At 36.1% G+C, this 14,282-nt stretch overlaps 1 protein-coding gene across 50 annotated transcripts in view; it reads right to left on the reverse strand.

Annotated features, from left to right (window-relative positions):
• The window catches only part of para (sodium voltage-gated channel paralytic), a 329,221-nt gene that overhangs the window by 281,410 nt on the left and 33,529 nt on the right, over nt 1-14,282 (reverse strand). For 33 of the 50 annotated variants that reach the window (XM_073974107.1, XM_073974091.1, XM_073974097.1 and 30 more), the window contains exons 1-2: nt 1,860-1,936; nt 738-1,172 (exon numbers count right to left, since the gene is read on the reverse strand). The gene's annotated coding sequence lies outside the window, so the exon portion shown is untranslated. Of the gene's footprint in view, nt 1-737; nt 1,173-1,859; nt 1,954-14,282 lie in introns of those variants that run through there. The other 17 variants (XM_073974080.1, XM_073974083.1, XM_073974066.1 and 14 more) reach the window with 2 other exon arrangements.

The raw sequence follows: 14,282 nt of genomic DNA on the forward strand, positions 1-14,282 counted from the left end.
CTCGAATTTCCCAAGCATTCCTGGTGTATAACAGTTTTAGAATGGTACTCTTCATTACAGTTCACACTGTGTGCAGCCACACTAATTGCTCTCTTAGTATCCCAGTATTATAACTCTTATCACTCTAACATAACTCTATTCGCAACTGCAAAGAGAGTGGAGTCTCTTCGTGATAAAATCTTTTACAACTCCTCAAACCAAATTTTTCATTGCCAAAGAGTGTTAAGATTCACTTTTTGTTTCTTGTTTCTGTTATATTCCAACTCTCTGTTCAATTGCACATGTCGAAAGTCCTTATAAGAAAAATTAATTAACAAAGAGTGTATATGTTGAGCCTTCAACTCTTTTAAAGTCTGTTATACGCTTGTAACATCTGCAAAATCTCTTTAATAACAAGTGTTATAACTCCGTATTATGTAGAACTCCATATTATGGAGAAATAAAATATGTGTCAAAGAGAGTTCAAACTCTCCTTTTGGCTGTTAAGCAGCCTTTCTCCCTCTCTCTCTTCTCCTTCCCTCTCCTTTCTTTTAATAATATTTATTATAACTCCATATAAGGAAAGTGACAAAGTTTTCTGTGCGAAAATTTTCCTCATAATGGCTGTGTTAGTGTGTGTTTTTGAGGATATATGTATGTGTGTAAGTGTAAAATGTACTATATATGCAATAAAGAAAACTCCTTAATTTTAAGTTTTCATTTTATTTTTTTCTTTATGGAATAAAAAAATTACTTACTGTTAATCGATATCTATCGATTGTTAGTTGCTTTTGTTCCTTTATTTCCTTGTTCTATTTAGTTTTCTATACTTTTACTGGGCTGCGTCTGGGGTCGAAAAGAAGTTGGCCTTTTGTTTAATTATCCTGGGAGTTGTTAGCTTTTTTTTTACTTGGTGCGTTTTAAAGTTGCTGCTGTTTGGTTTTATGAGGTTACCAAAAAATTTTTTGAGGGGGGTAGGATGTTGTTTGGTGTTATTTTTTTCTTATATTTGCTGATGATGAAATTTTGTTTTTAGTTTTTATTAAATTTTTGTTTTGGGGTTTTTTTTGTTGTTATTAAATAAATATGTAATAGCTTTTGGTGTTTTTTTTTTCTTATTTTGTTTTTTGGGAAATTCTGTTTTTTGTTTTTTATAATTTTTTTCTTCTTAGTTTATAAGCACTTCTTTAATGCTATAAAAAATACAAATAAAAATTATTTTGTTAACACACCAACATTATTTTTGTCACACACACATACACACATTTTACACTAAAAAAACACAATTGCAATTAATTCCTTTGTTAAATGGCAAACATATTTTTTAACATTTTGTGTTTCACTAACACAATAATTTTATTTTTTTTATTATATAACATTTCCAAGAGAAGAATTTTTTAAAATTTTCTTTCACTTTCACAAATGTTTTATTAATATTTTAAATCATCTTATTATTATTTGTATTTATTATTTTTCACTTTATTTAATTTGTTTTAGTTTTTCTTTTTGGCATTGCTTCTCCATATGAATCACATTTTTCTTTTGCCCGCATTTGCCCAAAGGTCCTTTGAAACAATTTTCGTATTTTTTTATTGGCAGCACGAAAAATGAGGTTAAACTTTTTTTCTGTAACGCTTCAAATAGTTGTTGTTTTTGTTATGCACACGAATACAAACACATATATTTTTTCTTGCTCAAATTATATTATCAATGGTTTTCCTTTTAATTTTCACTTCTTGTTTTCTTTTATTTCTTTAAAAAAGGCACTGTCTTAAAATAATTAAATTATTTTTCTCTAATTTTCTATTTATTTTCTTTAATTATTTTAACACTTTTTATCATTAAAATTATAAAATAATATATTTTCTTTTGTATATTACTTTGGTCATAAAGGAGCCACCAACCGTTCATGTCAAACACTAAAACATAACCAAAAGGCAAACGTCATGGTAAAAATCTATCTACTCAATTCCACACACAATACCAAGAAACGAAAAAAAGTTTGTCTCTCTCTTCTCGCCAAAGTATGACATCAAATTTCATTCATACGCATCACAACTACCACAACAAAGACAAACATTGAATTCGCCGCAACAGAAATAAACCCACAATTTCTAACTCACAGCACTCTCTCTCGCGCTCTGTAAACCACCAGTCAATCGCCTCTCAATCTAAACTCTGTAACATTCCCTCTGCAAATGAATTAACCTAAGCCTGTTTCTTGTCATTGTATGAGTGTGCCTCTTGTCATCATCCATCCTTTGGGCTTTTTTTGTTATGATGTCTCCCTTAAGTGGGAATTTCGTGTTAATTATTTTATTCCCCATTTTGTTTTCATTAGCTCCAAAGCACCAAACACAGCAGCAACAACAACAATTGTCATTGGTAATTATGCACAAAATTATGCGCTCATTGCGGGCCTTGCCTTCGAAGACAACAAAAGAAATTTAAAAAAACGGGAAGAGTTGGTATGTAGCCCAACAGAATCATAATCGTTCCACACGTGGATCTGCAAGAGTTGATTTTTTAAAGAGTATTTCTTGGAAGCGCCAATCATCTACATTGTAGAAATTGAGAGGTCTTTTACAGATTTAAATGGCCATTGGAGGGCCTCCTTCTGAAGTATGACCTCTAGAAAAGTCCCAAACATAATAGAATAAGTCTGGAAGCTTCTTCTATAGAATAGAAGAACTCCGGAAAAATATTCTATAAAGTAGAAGATCTCTGGAAGGATCTTCCATGGAACAAAATACCTCGGGAAGGATCTTCTATAGAGTAGAAGTCCTCTGAAGTATGACCTCTAGAAAAGTCCCAAACATAGGAGAATAAGTCTGGAAGCTTCTTCTATAGAATTGACAAACTCCGGAAAAGTCTTCTATAGAATAGAAGATCTCTGGAAGGATCTTCCATGGAACAAAATACCTCGAGAAGGTATTCTATAGAGTAGAAGTCCTCTGGAAGGGTGTTCTATAGAATAAAAGAACTCTGGAAGGGTATTCCATAGATAGAACTCTGGAAGGGCTTCCATAGAATAGATCTCTATAGTTTAGGCGATCTCTAGAAGCGTTTTCTAAAGGGGTCTTAATACCTATGAAAGGTTCTTCTATAGAAAAGAAGACTCCTGGAAGATTATTCTATGGATTAGAAGACCTCCGGAAGTATTTTCTATGAAAATTACGACCTATGGAAGGGTCTTTGAAATTGTCTTCTATGGAATGAAAGGCAACTGGGAGAGTCTTCTTTGAAATAGAAGACCTTGAAAGGGACTTCTATTAATTGGAAGACATCTGGAAGAGTCCTATAGAGGCTGGAATGCTTCTGGAAGGTTATTTTAGAACATAGAAGATAAGTGGAAGGGTCTTCTATACAGAAGACGTCTGGAAGGGTATTACAGAAAATGGAAGATCCCCGGTAAGGTCTTCCATAGAATAGAAGACTTCTGGAAGGGTATTTTATGAAATGGAAGACGTTAGAAAGGACCTCTGGAAGATGGAAGACCTCCAGAAAATGGAAGACATCTGGAAGAGTCCTCTATGAAATACAAAGACCTTTGGATGGGTCTTTAAGAGAATAAAAACCTCTGGAAAGTTATTTTAGAAAATAAAAGATATATTGAGGGATCTTCCATATAGAGGACCTTTGGAGGAGCATTACAGAGAATGGAAGATCCCCGGTAAGGTCTTCCATAGAATAGAAGACTTCTAGAAGGGTCTTCCATGGTATAAAATACTTCTGGAAGGTTCTTTAATGAACTGAAGACTTCTGGAAGCGTCTTCCATGAAATAAAAGACCTCAGGAAGCTTCTTATAAAAAGTAAAAGACCTATTGAAGGGTCTTCTATAGAATAGAAACCCCCTAAAAGGGTCTTAGTATTTCTGAAAGGGGCTTCTATAGAAAAGCAGTACCCTGGAAGGGAAGAAGACCTCTGCAAGCTTCTTCTATGGAATAGGAAACCTCTTGAAGGAGACCTCTTGAAGAATCTACGGCATGGGCCCGCACGACACCAAACACATTTGCAACTGCCCCGAAACTTACTCATCTAACTCCAGTGGATCTGTGGTTACATCCCATCGAAGCAGGCACTTCCTGGAACTGGAAAGGGACCCAGAGCCAGATTGAACAGAAGAACGAACACACAAACATAATAATAAACACTGTTACAACAACAACAACAGCAGACCCAATGAAAGGGTCTCATATGAAATAGAAGTCCTCTGGAAGTGTCGTTTAGAGAATAGAAGACCTCTACAAGGGTCTTCTATGGAACAGAAGTCCTCTTGAAGAGTCTTTTATGATATAGATGATCTCTGAAATGATATCCTATGAAATTTAAACCGCTGTAAGAGTCTTCTATGAATTGAAGATATCTGAAAGCGTCTTCTATTAAATGAAGACCTGTGGAATAGTATTCTTGGGAATAGAAGACCTCCGGAAGCATATTTTATGAACTTTAAGGCCGTTGAAAGAGTCTTTTATGAAATAAAAGACCTCTGGACGATTATTTTAGGAACTAGAAGACTTCTGGAAGAGTCTTCTATGAAATAGAAGACATCTGAAACGGTCTCCCATAAAATAGAATACCTCCGAAAGGGTCTTCTATAAAATAGAAGAAATCTGGAAGGGCCTTGTATAGAATAGAAAACCTCTGGAAAGGTCTTCTAAGAAATGGAAGACCCCAGGTAGGGTCGTCTACGAAATATTCCACCTCTGTAAGGGTCTCCTATAAAATAAAAGACCTCTGTAATTCATAGAAGACCTCTGAAGGTCTTCTTTAGCATAGAAGTCCTCTGGAAGGGGCTTATATAAAGCAGAAAACCTCTGGAAGGGTCTTCTATAAAAGAAAAGACCTCCATCGGCAGGTCTCCAATTTAAAATAAGAGTCTTCTATAAGATAGAATACCTCTGTTCCACAAACATCCCATACGGGACAAGGGAGACTTCTCTCATATCAATGAGTGCACCCCGATTCATATTAGCTCAATGATATGGGACCTACTGTTTATCGCCGAGTCCGAACGGCGTGTCTTAAGACACCACTTCGTAGAGAACTTTTACATGGCTGCAATACTCAGGAAATGTCGCCAACATTACTGAGGGGTATTTTCCCACCATTGAAAATTTTGATGTTGACTGTCCTGGGAATCGAACCCACGACCTTCAGCGTGCAAGGCGGGTGTGCATACCATTGCACCACGGTGGCGCCTCCACATGGGTTTCATCAAAAATAGAAGACCTCTGTAAGAGACTTTGATGAAATAGTAGACCTCTAAAAGGGTCTTCTATGAAGTAGAAAACCGCTGGAAAAGTTTCCTATAAAATAGAAGATTTTGGGAAGGGTCTTCTATTAAGCAGAAAACCTCGAATGGTCTATCTTAGAACAGAAGACCTCCACAAGAGTCTCATATAAAATAGTAGACTTCTGTTAGGGTCTTTTATGAAATGGAAGACGTCTGGAAGGGTCTTCTACGAAGTATACAACCTCTGCAAGGGTTTCCCATAAAACAAAATATAATACCTCGGTAAGGGTCTTCTATAAAATAGAAGAACTCTGGAAGGGACTATCTTAGAAAAGAAGACCTCCACATGGGTTTCATCAAAAATAGAAGACCTCTGTAAGAGACTTTGATGAAATAGTAGACTTCTAAAAGGGTCTTCTATGAAGTAGAAAACCGCTGGAAAAGTCTCCTATAAAATAGAAGATTTTGGGAAGGGTCTTCTATGAAGTAGAAAACCTCTGGAAGGGTCTTCCATAAAATAGAAGATTTCTGAAAGGGTCTATCTTAGAACAGAAGACCTCCATAGTAAATAGAAAACCTCTAGAAGAGTCTTCTATGAAGTAGAAGACTTCTGAAGATCTTCTTTAACATAGAACCCTCTGGAATGGGCTTATATGAAGTAGAAAATCTCTGAAAGGGTCTTCTATAAAATAGAAGACCTCCTTCGGCAAGTTTTAAATTTAAAGTAAGGGTTTCTATAACATAAAATACCTCTGGAAGGGTCTCCTAAGAAAAAGAAGACCACGGGAAGGGTCTTCTATGAAGCAGTAGACCTCTGGAATGGTTTATCTTAGAACAGAAGACCTCCACAAGGGTCTCATATAAATTAGAAGACTTCTGTTAGGGTCTTTTATGAAATGGAAGACCGCTAAAATGGTCTTCTATAAAGTAGAAAACGTCTGGAAGGGTCTTCTATAAAGTATACAACCTCTGGAAGGGTTTCCCATAAAACAAAATAAAATGCCTCTATCAGGGTATTCTATGAAATAGCAGACCTCTGGAAGGGTCGTCCAAGAAATGGAAGATCTCTGGTAGGGTCGTCTATGAAGTAGAAAACCTCTTGAAGGGTCTTCTATAAAATAGAAGACCTCTGGAAGGGTCTATCTTAGAATAGAATAGAAGACCTCCACAAGGGTCTCATACAAAATAGAAGACCTCTGTTAGGGTCTTTAATGAAATAGAAAACCTCTGAAAAGATATTCTATGAAATTTAAATCCTTGAAAGCGTCTTCTATTAAATGAAAGACTTCTGGAAGGGTCTTCTACGAAATAGAAGACCTCTGGAAGGGTCGTCCAAGAAATGGAAGACCTCTGGCAGGTTCGTCTATGAAGTAGAAAACCTCTGTAAGGGTCTTCTATGAAAAAGAAGGCCTCTGGAAGGGTCTATCTTAGAATAGAAGACCTCCACATAGGTCTCATCAAAAATAGAAGACCTCTGTAAGGGACTTTTATGAAATAGAAAACCTCTAAAAGGGTCTTCTAATAAGTAGAAGACCTCTGGAAAGGTCTTCTATAAAATAGAAGATCTCCTTCGGCAGTTTTTCAATTTAAAATAAGGGTTTCTATAAAATAAAATACCTCTGGAAAAGTCTCCTAAGAAAAAGAAAACCACGGGAAGGGTCTTCTATGAAGCAGAAGACCTCTAGAACAGAAGACCTCCACAAGAGTCTCATATAAATTAGAAGACCTCCACAAGAGTCCAGTTCTAAGAACTGGAAGAAGTCTGGAAGGGTCTTCTATGAAGTATACAACCTCTGCAAGGGTTTTCCATAAAACAACCTCAACCTCTATCAGGGTCTTCTATGAAATAGAAGACCTCTGGAAAGGTCGTCCAAGAAATAGAAGGCCTCTGGTAGGGTCGTCTATGAAGTAGAAAACCTTTTGAAAGGTCTTCTATGAAATAGACGACCTCTGGAAGGGTCTATCTTACAATATAAGACCTCCACAAGGCTCTCATATAAAATATAAGACTTCTGTTAGGGTCTTTTATGAAATAGAAGACCTCTTGAAAGATACTCTATGAAATTTAAACCTCTGATAGCGTCTTCTATTAAATATTAGACCTCTGGTAGGGTCTTCTATGGAATAGAAGACCTCTGGAAGTTGCTTTTATGAACTTTAAAACTTTTGGAAGGGCCTTTTTTGAAATTAATGACCTCTGGAAGTGTCTCCAAGGAAATGAAAGACTTTTGGAAGAGTCTTCTATAAAATTCAATACCTCTGGAAAATTATTTTAGAATATTGAACATATATGGAAGGGTCTTTATTACAGAAGACCTCAAAAAGATCCCTGGTAAGCTATTCCATAGAATAGAAGATTTCTAGAAGGGCCTTCTATGGTATAGGAGACCTCTGGAAGGTTCTTATATAAATTAAGAGATCTTTGAAATGGTCTTCTGTGAAATGAAAACCTCTAAAATACTTTTCTATGAGGTAGAAGACCTCTGGAAGGGTCTATGTAAAAAAGGCCTCCGGAAGGGTATTCTAAGAAATAGAAGACCTTGGGAAGGATATTCTATAAAGTAGAATATCAATATCTCATAGAAAATCTCTAGAATGGTTTTCTAAGAAATAGAAGACCTTTGGAAGGATCCTCTATAAAGTGGAAGGGGTCTCAAAGTGTCTTCTTTAAAAGAGAACTCTGTAAGGGTATTCTCTAAAAGGTCCTCTATAGATGGCCTCAGGATACGGTATTTTATGGAATATGGTGGTCTTCTATAAAATGTAAAATTTCTTAAAAGGTCTGCTAGAAAATACTTTTTTAGATCATGGAAGATCCCTGGAAGAGTCTTCTGTGGAGTAGGAAACTTCTTGAGGGGTGTTCTATGAAATAAAAGACCTGTGGAACGGTATTTTTGAGAATAAAAACCTGTGGATAGGGTTTTCTATGGAATATGTGATCTTTTTAAAGATATTCTATAGAAGAGAAAATGGCCCCAAAAGTCCTTAAGAGAATAAAAATATCTCTATAGAATAAGAAGCCTCCGGAGGAGATTTCTAAAGAATTGGAGACCGTTTAAGGGATATTTTAGAGAATAAAAGGCTTGTGAATGTGACTTCTATAGAAGAGTTATCCATAGAATAGAAGAATAATACACCGTATTAAAAACCTCCTGAAGATTATTTTATATATGCAGGCAAAGGCGTTCAATAACCGATTCTTTCGAGAGTGTTTTCAGTTTCATTCATTGCGATAGTCCTCGTAAATATATCGCCCATAGATTTGCCCACAGAGATCACAAAGAAGGCCTACTTCAGGCCAAAATTGTTGCTGAGTTTTACAGATTTCAGCTTCGTAGTAATATCTCTATAAAATAGGAAGCCTTCCCAGGAGATTTCTAAAGAATAGGAGACCGTTAAAGGAATATTTTATAGAATAATAGGCTTCTGAAAGAGACTTCAATAGAAGAGAATTATCCATAGAATAGAGGAATCATATACCGTATTTAAAACCTCCTAACGACTATTTCGTATATTTTTAATAAAACACCTATGGAAAAGTGGCTTACCATAATTATTGTCTTGCAGACAAAGGCGTCCAATAACCGATTCTTTCGAGATTGTTTTCAATTTCATTCATTGCGATAGTACTCCTAACGTATTCGCCCATAGATTTGCCCACTGAGATCACAAAGAAGGCCTTCATGCAGGTCAAACTTATTGCCGAGTTTTACAGATGTTTTTCTTAACCTCGAAGATTTCTTCAATATTTCAATTCTTAATATCTGTGCGATTTTAGAACTGAAGTTTCAGTAATATCTTGCGTTTAGTTGGTTATAATCCTACCTCAATTATCTCATTTCCATTATCGAAAATCCAGAAAATCCAATCATTATATTTTCAAAACCACAATAAAGTGATTCAATTATGTATACGGTACGTATACGTACTGATATTACTTATGCGACACAGATTACCATTTAAAAACATATTATTTTCTCTTCTTTCTAAATTTTTATTTTTCTGTAATTTTTTTTAATATTTCTATTTTCCTTTTTGTCATGTTTTTCACAGTGAAGGCAATAATGTACATTGACACTATCATTATTATCTAGCAAAATCCTTTAGCCCACCTATCTTCTTGCTGAAATAGTTTTACAGGATATGTTCAGAGCGTACTCAACATTGCACCTTTTAATATCTCTGTCAAGTGTCACACTTGTTGTAAACTGAGAAAAGGTTAAAGGACAATTTTATGGTCATGGTGGTTGTTAGGGTTCGATGAATAACTACACAACACTCACACACAGTTGTGCAACAATATTCAATTTCACTTTCTTCGAAGACATTCTTTACTCAGAATTTGAACTTGTAAATTTTATGGGTAAAGGGTGAAGGATTTAATATTAAATTCTCGTTATTTCCTTGCCCCTTCATCCTTCTCTTGCAAGTTTCTTTTTCAGGTAAATTTCTACATTTTGAGTTTCTTGCCTTCGATATTTTTATGATTTATGATACACTACCGCCCTCCCCCACATTCTTGTTGCATGCTACACCTTCGCATTGTATCCTTTTTTGTTCTAAGGTGTGCCATCACCATTCTTTCGATGTGCAAATGTGCCAATCCTTTATTTTATTCCCGTGTAACAGGTTTCTATGGCTATCCTTTGGCATTGCTTGTTTGCTTTGGCGGTAGCGATGTTATAAAATGGATTTTTGTATTCACATAAAATTTTCGTTTGCGCGGTGAACATTTTATGGGCCGAAGGGGAGTTGTGATGTATCACCAGGTGAATGGGATAGTATCAATTTAATTATTTTAAAATACATTGCATGCTGAGGAGGAGGGCGTCTAAATTATATTCACAATTAGACTTATGGTGCGTATACGTGTCGCTGCCAATCATACGCAATAAGGTACCTAACTTACTATTCCTGGAAAGACACTTTCTGGGACATTCTATTGTATAGCAGATCTTTTGGAGGGCTTATATTCTATAGAAGACTCTTCGAAGGCTTTCACTACTACAGAATACCCTTGTAGGTGACATACATACTAGACAACACCCTGCAAGATGACTTCTATTCTATAACAAACCTTCCGAAGGTTAAGGCTAACTTACTGTAAAATTTTCCGCACTATAGAACACTCTTCGAAGGTGTTTACTTCCACAGAATACCCCTCTAGGGGACCTATATTCTAGAGAACATTCCGCGAGAGTACCTATATTCTAGAACAAACGCTTCGGAAGGCTAAGACTAACTTACAGTAAAATTTTCCGCATTAAGAAGATACTTCGAAGGTCTTTATTTCTACAGAATACCCCTCTAGGGGACATACATTCTAGAGAATACTCGGCGAGAGGACTTCTAGTCTATAACCAACGCTTCGGAAGGCTAAGGAAGAGTTTCTAACTTGCAGTAAAACTTTCCGCAGGACTTCTATTAGACTAATTGGTATGCTTCTGGAAGACTTCTATTATATAGAACAACCTTTTGCAGGGCCTTTTTCTACGGAGGGCATCTGAAGATTTTCTAACTCGCAGGAAAGCTTCCTGCGGCGCTGTCATTCTAGAGAAAAATATTTGGAAGGCTTCTGGATGACTTCTGTTCTTTAGAACAACCTTCTGCAGGACATTTATCTTAGAGAAAACCATTTCGGGAACTCTATTACACAGTAGACCCTTCCGCCGCAATTCTAATTTCTATTCTACGAAAAACCTTCCGCAGATCATCTATTCTAAAAACCTACAAAGGAGTTTCTAATGTACAGAACCCAATTTAAAAAATGTTCATCAGATCATCAATGTAAGGGAATACTCTTCGGGAGATTTTTAGTAGCTGTTAGACCCTTGGGGAATATTTTATTCTAAATACGAATCTTCTAGGAATCTCCATAATGTTGAAGATTATTTTAAAGTGCTCGCAAGTTATCAAATGGCCTTCTGAAGAGCTTTCTTTCAAAAGCAACCACTCCCAAACGATTTCTATTCCGAAGGAGATTGTACCGAAAGACTTTTACATGACTTATATTTTATAGAAGACCTATCTGTAGGATTTCTATATTTTACAAGACAAACTTAAATTTCTCTTCTTTTTATTCATATGCATAACCTGCTAGACGATTTCTATTCGAGAGGAGATTTCACCGAAGGGCTTTTATTCCATAGAAAGCCCGGCTCTGGAGGGTTTCTAGTCTTTACAAGATAAATTTGAATGTCTAATTATTTCATAGAGGATTCATCTGAAGGTCTACTATTCTAGAGCAGACCTTCGCTTCCATATTCCAAAGGGTGTTTTGCTATAAATGTGAATAATTCAGATGCTCTTTTCTATAAAAGGCTACTTCAGAGGTCTCTATGTTTCTTAAAATACTTCTAGAGGTTCTCTATTCTATAGAAGACGCCTGGGAAGGATCTGCCTTCGGAGACCTATAAGGAATTTCTTTGGAGGTCTCATTTTCTGAAGAAACCTCCCCTGTGGGGGCTCCTATTCTACACAAACCTCTTCCGAAGGATTTTTATTCCATAGAAGAGCCTTCCGAAGGGCTTTTATTCACATTCTACCGAAGACTCCCTAAGAGGTTTACTGTTCTATATAAAACTGTTTTGGGAGGATTTCTTATCTATAAAAAAACTCTTATGAAGGGTTTCTATTGAGAGGAACTTCTATAGAAGGCTTATAGATAGACTTTGGAAGGTCCATTTTGTCGTAGAAGACTCCTAAGGAGGACTCTTACTTTCTGGAAATGTCTTCTAGGGGGCTTATAGTCTAAAACGCTGCAGAAGAATTTCTATTGTGTTGGAAAAATGTGCAAAGTGCTCCTATTCTGCAGAAGTTCTTTCTACAGAGAAGTGTTTTGGGGAAGCTATTCTATACAGATGCCTTCCGATGGGCTTATTCTCTACAGAAGTTCTTTGCGAAGGCTATAGTCAATAGAAAAACCTTTCCTGCATAGTTGTATTGCCAAAATACCTTTTCAAAGAACTTTTTGCTGATTGAAGATAATTTTTAAGGCTTTGTGCTACCTAGAAGACACTTCGATAGGCTTGTTTTTAATACCGAGCTTCTATTCTGTATAAAAAATTCCTTTTATATGTTTTCTTAAGGAGACTAGAGATCCCGTGGGCTTTAATGCTAAATGAGACCCCGAAAGAGATTATGTTTATGTTTTCTGCGAATGACACTTCGCGTCCCTTTAAGTGTGGTCTAAACATAACCATCCAGAGGTCTTCTCAATCACAAAACTTCTTTGATGGGTTCATAGCCTCTCGTTTTGTAGAAGAGCCTTGTGGAGGTCTTCCATATAGTAAGAAATCAGCTTTCCTTTGTTCCATAAAAACATTGGCTTAGATGTTTAAATCTACAGAAGACCTTATATTTCACTCAAGTTGAGCGTATAGGAGTACCTGAGTGCGTATAAGTTGTATTCGTAGTCATACGTACCTTTGTGTCTTTATTATTTTGACGCTAAGGTGGATATAAATGATAGAATGCCTGCTAGTACTACAAAATAGCTCTGATTTAAGGTACGAAGTTCGGAAGCGGTTCAATAAGGCAAGTAGATAAAGTAGATGGCAAGTTCTCTAAAGGCAAAGCCGACCTGTAGAAGTATAACAAGACTGTAATATGATGATGCCACAAAAAGTCCGCAGTCCATCATTGGCTTAGATGTTTAAATCTACAGAAGACCTTATATTTCACTTAAATTGAGGGTAAAGGAGTACCTGAGTGCGGATAAGTTGTATTCATAGTCATACGCACAAAGGTACCTTTATTATTTTGACGCTAAGGTGCTGACTGCTAGTACTACAAGATAGGTCTCATTTAAGGTGAGAAGTTCGGAAGCGAAGTATAACAAGACTGTAATAATTTAGAAGGAATATAAATAGGGTGGAATGATGTTTGAAAGGCCGCAAAAGGTCTGCAATACGTCAAAATAAATTCATTTTCATTATTTTACAGGGAGGCGATGTTAGGGTGCGTTTAAGTTATGTTCATACTTATACGTAAAGGAGCACCCTTCGGAATGACTTCTAATAATTCAAAACAAAGCTCAGTAGAGCCAAACTAAGAGGGTGAAATCCGAAAAAGTAAAGCAGATACACTATCAGATCTTGAAGAGAAGTGTTTGAATAGTTTGTCAGGTCAACCGTGTGAAAATAAGGTATCTAATGAACTGAATGATTGTCAATAGGTTTGAATGATGTCTGAGAGGGCACACGAAGGTCAAAATTAGCCAGATAGATGTGCTATATACAATTTACCCGTCCCACCACTATGGATGTAAGTCGAAGTACAAGTTTAATAAGAATATAGTACTTGAGGGCGTATAAGTTTTGATAGTACTTATACGCCAAGGTGTAGCAGTTAGAATTTTATTTAACGGTGAATGTATGTGTTAAAAACAAGTTCTAATACAACCCTTCAGACATCACTTACCCCGATATGAGGCAAAGAAAAAAGGAAAGCTATTCAATAAGTCTGGTAGATTACTATAAATAAATGTCGGTAAGCGTTTTACATGACGACAGAATAAGGCCATCTTTATATTATAGCTTTTTGCAGGGTTAACCCTATTAATATGGATTTATTTGACGTATACGCAAAGGAATTGACATTTGAAACCCAGCGGGTCTGTTAAATCCGGTTATATATAAACGTACCTAAAAGTTCAATATCTTGAATTGTTTTCATCGAATCGCTTTGAACGTAAGTGAGAGTAATAATTGGAAAAACTCGAGAGACCTGAGTGCGTATACACTATGTTGTTGGGTATACATAGAGGAGATTTAGATATTAGGGTGCCCTTAAACAACTTCTTATAGTACAGAACAGGACTCAGTTAAGCCGAGTGAAAGCCTTAAAAATCAGATAGATAGATGATGAAAATAATGAGTGCGTATACGTTACATTAGTAATCATACGCAAAGGTAGAGCTTCGGAATTTTGCAGATTAGGCGAGTAACAATTATAAAATGACACCTTCCGAAAAATAAGAGGGAAGCTGTGAGCCTGTGTAAAATAAAAATTTAGCCCAATAACCAATTTATCCCTTTAATAGAAAAACTCAAATAATCAAGTAGA

This window comes from Musca autumnalis, unplaced genomic scaffold (assembly GCF_047663935.1).
Source record: "Musca autumnalis isolate F117 unplaced genomic scaffold, ASM4766393v1 scaffold_3, whole genome shotgun sequence".
Taxonomy (NCBI): domain Eukaryota; kingdom Metazoa; phylum Arthropoda; class Insecta; order Diptera; family Muscidae; genus Musca; species Musca autumnalis.